This window comes from Protobothrops mucrosquamatus, unplaced genomic scaffold, assembly GCF_001527695.2.
Source record: "Protobothrops mucrosquamatus isolate PMUCROS unplaced genomic scaffold, P.Mucros_1.0 scaffold1333, whole genome shotgun sequence".
NCBI lineage: Eukaryota > Metazoa > Chordata > Lepidosauria > Squamata > Viperidae > Protobothrops > Protobothrops mucrosquamatus.
Genome location: NW_015387531.1, coordinates 12,473 through 19,064, shown reverse-complemented (window position 1 = coordinate 19,064; position 6,592 = coordinate 12,473).

Below are 6,592 nucleotides of genomic sequence, written 5' to 3'. Positions count from 1 at the left end.
AATCAAGGAGAGAAGCAACCTAGAACTAAGGAGAAACTTCCTGACAGTTAGAACAATTAACCAGTGGAACAACCTGCCTCCAGAAGCGGTGAATGCTCCAACACTGGAAGTTTTTAAGAAGAGACTGGACAGCCATTTGTCTGAAATGGTATAGGGTTTCCTGCCTGAGCAGGGGGTTGGACTAGATGACCTCCAAGGTGCCTTACAACTTTATTATTATTATTATTATTATTATTATTATTATTATTATTATTATTATTATTATTATTATTATTATTATAAATGTTGAGCTTTTAAACAATAGGAATTATGTTTTGTGCTTTGCTGTCTGTTAGGTTTTTTTTAAAAAAAACTTTTTTTTGTTCCTCCCCCCCCTTTCTGAATATTAAAGTAATACTGTGAAAATAAAATTCACAGTGATTCTTTCCAAGAATTCAGGTTGCATGTTAATTCATATTCACCACTATTTAGCAACATGGAGAGAATTGCAGCAGTATCCCTCTGGGACGGTGATCAGATGTACAGGAAGGAAGCAAAAAACTAGGAACAGCGCATTTTTTAAAAAAATAATCTTTTTCTCTCTTCCAAGTTCACATGTGTCTTTCTTCCAGATGGAACTGCTTGTTACTCATTTATTTCTTGCTAAAAATTCAACTGACTTTAGTAATAAATGTTTCCGTTCTGGAAATAATGGAATATTAGTATATATCCTTTAGTTAGAGTCTACGTAATTCTAATCCTATTTCCCTTGTCTCCCCCGAATCTCGGTTCCCCATATCAAATATTTTTCTCCCTAAGGCTTTTCTAACCTCTTCTGGAGGTGTTGAGGATAATGTTTATTGTAGTCCAACACACTGAGAGGATATTAGATTGAAAAGGCTGTTCTAAGCTCTAGGCAATGGCTGTCATCCATCTTTGTCTCCGTGTACACAGCATAACCAAGACTAGGAAAAAATTGGAACTACAACATGGAGAAAAAAATCTGGAAGGGTCCAATGTCATAACAACATGTAGAAGTATATCCATAATGGCTTGTCAACATAAATAGTAATTTGTCTCAAAACCAGAATTTCATGGTTACCACCCACCCCAGCTCTAACTTAGCCTGTAGAGGCAATGTTGTTTAATACTGTGCCAAAAACTAATTTAACACCATTCATAGGAAAACTCTGGTAGAATAATAATAATAATTTTTAAAAAAACCACAAAGATAATCTGGTCCACTTCCCACCATCCATATGTGCAAAGAAGAGAGTCTCCAGCCTTTAGTCAAAGATCTTTTTAGATGAAGTCAGAATGAAAGACAAGAGTGAATTCTTGCTAAGAGCAAAACGGTACTTGCTGAGTCTGCAAAGACCAAAATGAAAGAAAGGAGAATCGTGGCAACCATTACAAAAGATAGGGGGACAGAAATAAGTCTCCCACATACTGGAAAAGATATTGCTGTTGCTTTAAGGAGGGAGGGTGGTTGAATGATGGCAGATGACTTCCCGGGAGTCTTCCCAATCCATCCAACCACTCTTCTCTTACACATCCAGCAAGTTTCACTAGCCATGTTCAGTCGACACGCTCAGCAAGAAGATGCAGTTAGCAAATTCAAGAAAGTATTTTCTCTTCCTGTGTGTCTTTGTAAAAAACTTGAGTTTTCAGACTTTTGGCCAGATTCACACAACATGCTGAACCCAATCACTGAATTAACCTACATTCTGGGTTTGAACAAGAATGATTAGTTAAATAATGGAATAGGTTCACCGACTACACTAAGATGTGAACATTAAATGTGGTTTAACAATAGCCAGAGTCAGTACATAGTGTATATGCAGCCCCCCCCCCCCCCAGTTAAGTGTGTTGTTGAAACCCAACTAATGGCTGGGCTTGGACAATTTATCTGATCAGGCATTCCATTTGCTTATCTTGATGAGGCAGCTGATCAAAGCTTTTGGACCTGAAGAACTTCAACTATGGGGTCTTCAGATGGAGGCAGCCTGCTCAGACACCTGTCTCGGTTTGGCAGCTGGAAAAGAGGGATGTTCTCTCTCTGTATTGCAGGTAGTCCTTATTTAGCAAACCACAATTGGGACTGGCAACTCGGTCCTTAAGTGAAAGGGTGCTAAGTGAAACTGCAATGCTGTTTATGATCTGACATCAGCTGTAGGAGACGACCAGGGTGAACCCAAAGGAGGGGTCAAGTACATCATCTCTCTTGAGTCCCTTTGTGTAGAGTAGAGTAGAGTAGAGTAGAGTAGAGTAGAGTAGAGTAGAGTAGAGTAGAGTAGAGTAGAGTAGAGTAGAGTAGAGTATGGGATAGAATAGGGAATAGAATAGAATAGAATAGAATAGAATAGAATAGAATAGAATAGAATAGGGAAGAATAGGGAAGAGAAGAGAAGAGAAGAGAAGAGAAGAGAAGAGAAGAGAAGAGAAGAGAAGAGAAGAGAAGAGAAGAGGAGAAGAGAAATTAGAATGGAATGGGGAATGGGGAATGGGGAATGGGAAATAGGAATAGGAATAGGAGGTCTTCTAGCCCAACCCCCTGCTCAGGCAGGAAACCCTATACCATTTCAGACAAATGGTTGTCCAATCTCTTCTTAAAAATCCCTAGCTTTAGGTTTAAAATGTCAGTGATTCCATTGACTCTTTATCTACTCCCAATTGGCTTTGGCCATCAATAGTTCAGATTCTTGTAAAGAGCTTAAGCTTGCAATAAACCTGTATTTCTTTGAACCAATCCAGCTCCTGATTTTCTGTGCTTGGCATCAACCTTCCTTCGCTTTACATTCTGCAAAGGTCGCCAGTGCAAGGATTGTATTGAAAATGATCTTGGGGGGCAGAGTCAGCAGAATGGCCAGATAAGAGGCAGCAAAAATGTGGGTGTAGCCAATGCTTCAAAGGGGTCCCTCCCTGGTTTCTTGGACTACAAGAGGCGAAGGGAAGAAGAGTATTTTCAGACTTGCAAGATTCCGTTAATGTAACCTGTTAAGTAGAATTAGCCCATGTGGTCATATTTGCATGACAGGTCTGACGCTATTGTAATAGTAGATGGTCATGAAATGAGGCAGTTGCTAAAGAGGGTCTACCTCAGGGTCTTCAAACTTGGCAACTTTAAGACTTGGCTGGCTGAGGAATTCTGGGAGTTGAAGTCCACAAGTTTTAACGCTGCCAAGTTTGAAGACCACTGGTCTATCTGTACACAGAAAAAGTAGATAGCCCTAAATCAGGAATTTACAAGCTATGAGAGGTCAAGAATCCAGTTCAGCCATCTGACCTTCTACATCGGGGGTCTTCAAACTTGGCAACGTTAAGACTTGTGGACTTCAACTCCCAGAATTCTGGCTGAGGAATTCTGGGAGTTGAAGTCCACAAGTCTTAACATTGCCAAGTTTGAAGACCACTGGTCTACCTGTGCACAGAAAAAGTTGATAGGCCCTCATGAAGGAAGACAGCTAGCCCAACTGCTGCTATGAGGCATTTGCTTCTGTAACTCCCTTGCTCAACGGTTTATTTCCCCCAAAGGAATATTGGCATTACAGAGACCACAATTCTGAGCAGGGAAGGTTACGGCTCCAGGTTGCTTGATGTATATTTTTATCTCACCAGGAACAAGAATAGTGCACAATGGCATATGGGAGTTTCCCATGCAGCAAAAGGCAGGCAGGTTTGTTCGAGTGTGGTTTTTGTAAGACTTCTCATCAGCAACCCCCAAATGCCCCAAAATCACTCATTTGCAAGCATGACTCAATGAGCAGAAGGGCAAGGGAGAAAGGGAAGATATTTTAACAGAGCCGTGCTCAGACAGGAATGCCGTTAGTGAGCCACACTGTCAGCCAAATCAAACCACAGACAGGCCAATTACAGCCACGAGAGACTTTGCAAATCACGGCCAAAGCATTTGGCATGCTGGTATTTCCTGGCTAAGATTAAACTGAAGCCTAATATATCGCATAGGTACCAGGAAGACTGTCCTCATATGGCTATATTTAAATTAGTTTGGTCACCACGATGTAAAAAAGATGCTGAGACTCTAGAAAGAGTACAGAGAAGAGCAACCAAGAGGATCAGGGGACTGGAGACTAAAACATATAAGGAACGGCTGCTGGAATTGGGTATGTCTAGTTTAATGAAGAGAAGGAAGAGGGGAGACATGATAGCAGTCTTCCAATATCTCAGGGGCTGCCACAAAGAAGAGGGAGTCAAGGTATTTTCCAAGGCGCCTGAAGGCAGGACAAGAAGCAACGGATGGAAACTAATCAAGGAGAGAAGCAACCTAGAACTAAGGAGAAACTTCCTGACAGTTAGAACAATTAACCAGTGGAACAACCTGCCTCTAGAAGTGGTGAATGCTCCAACACTGGAGGTTTTTAAGAAGAGACTGGACAGCCATTTGTCTGAAATGGTATAGGGTTTCCTGCCTGAGCAGGGGGTTGGAGTAGATGACCTCCAAGGTCACTTCCAACTTTATTATTATTATTATTATTATTATTATTATTATTATTATTATTATTATTATTATTATTATTATTATTATTATTATTATTATTATTATTATTATTATTATTATTATTATTATTATTATTATTATTATTATTATTATTATTATTAATTTTAAGAAAAGTAGCTAGGCCACCTGGCTCTCCATGACTGGCTATTTAGGAACCAAGTCTGGAGATACAGGTGGTCCTCAACTTACAACAGTTTCTTTAGTTCAAAGTTACAACAGCACTGGAAAAAAAAATGACTTATGATGGTTTTTCACACTTACGACCGCTGCAGCCTCCCCCGTGGTCACTTGACGAAAATGCAGGCACTTGGCAACCGACTCATATTTACGACGGTTGCAGCGTCCCGGGGTCACGTGACAAGCGAAGTCAACGAGGAAGCCAGATTTGCTGAACAGCCGTGTTTCTAGGTTCACAACTGCAGTGATTCTCTTAATAACGGTGGCGAGAAAGGCTGTAAAATGGGGCAAAACTCGCTTAACAAAGGTCTCACTTAGCCACAGAAATTGTGGGCTCCACTGGGGTCATTAAAGGAGTACCTGTCTATTTTCAAATGGTGCCTGATTTATACTCCAGCTCCTCTTTCAAGGATTTTGCCAGGATAATGACTGTAGGAAGCCGATGGGGGTTCCGTGAGCCTCGCAAAAAAAAAAAAGCAGACTTGAGTCATTCTGACTCTTTTGACAACTTAAATGCATTAATTACGCCTCGAGTTAAGAACAGATCATCCTTCCTGACAATGGAACATAAGGCGTTGGCCTGACCGTGCCCATCACAAAGAATATGGAACCTATTTTGATTTTGGGATCGTTCAGGGCTCCTTTCCTTACATGGAAAGCAAAGGCATCCACACATCAGCAGTCCTCAAAATCAACCTGGGAAGAAAATTAGAGGTGGAAATAGAGACAGACGCAGGATCATCCAGGGAATTTCATAGCCGAGTAAGGCTTTGGACAAAACCTCCTCCGGCCTTTTGCAGAGAGTCCTCAACTTACAGCCATTTGCTTAGTGACCATTAGAAGTTACAAAAAAGTGTAAAACAGTGGCTTATGACCATCTTTCACACTTAGCGACCATTATGGCATCCCCGTGGTCACATGAGCTTGGCACCCGGTTCATATTTCTGACGGTTGGAGGGACCAGGGGTCACCTGATCCCCTTTGGCGACCGTCTGACAAGCAAAGTCCATGGGGAAGCCAGATTCATTTTACAACCGTGTTACTAAGCTTAACAACTGCAGTGATTCACTTGACGTCTGTGGCAAGAAAGGTCGTAAAATGGGGCAAAACTCACTTAGCAACAGAAATATGAGGGTTGATTGTGGTCGTAAGTCGAGGACTACCTGTATTCAGCTCAGAATTTCTGATATTACACAAGATGGCATCACCGATGGCAGCCTCGGTGAAATGGGTTTTTTTTTCTCTTTTTTTATTTCTTTTCTTTTTTCATTCTATTCTATTCTCTATTCTATTCTATTCTCTGTTCTATTCTCTATTCTATTCTATTCTATTCTATTCCATTTCATTCCATTCTCTATTCCATTCCACTCCATTCCATTCTCTATTCTATTATATTCTATATTATCTATTCCATTCTCTATTCCATTCCATTCCCTATTCTATTCCTTTCCATATTCTATTCTATTCTATTCTATTCCTATTCTATTCCATTCCATTCTCTATTCCATTCCATTCCATTCCATTCTCTATTCTATTCTATTCTATTCTATTCTATTCTATTCTATTCTATTCTATTCTATTCTATTCTATTCCATTCCATATTCTATTCCATTCCATTCCATTCCATATTCTATTCTATTCTATTCTATTCCATATTCTATTCTATTCTATTCTATTCTATTCCTATTCTATTCCATTCCATTCTCTATTCCATTCCATTCCATTCTCTATTCTATTCTATTCTATTCTATTCTATTCTATTCTATTCTATTCTATTCTATTCTATTCTATTCTATTCTATTCTATTCTATTCTATATTCTCTATTCCATTCCATTCCATATTCTATTCTATTCTATTCTATTCTATTCTATTCTATTCTATTCTATTCTATTCTATTCCATTCCATTCTTCTGTTT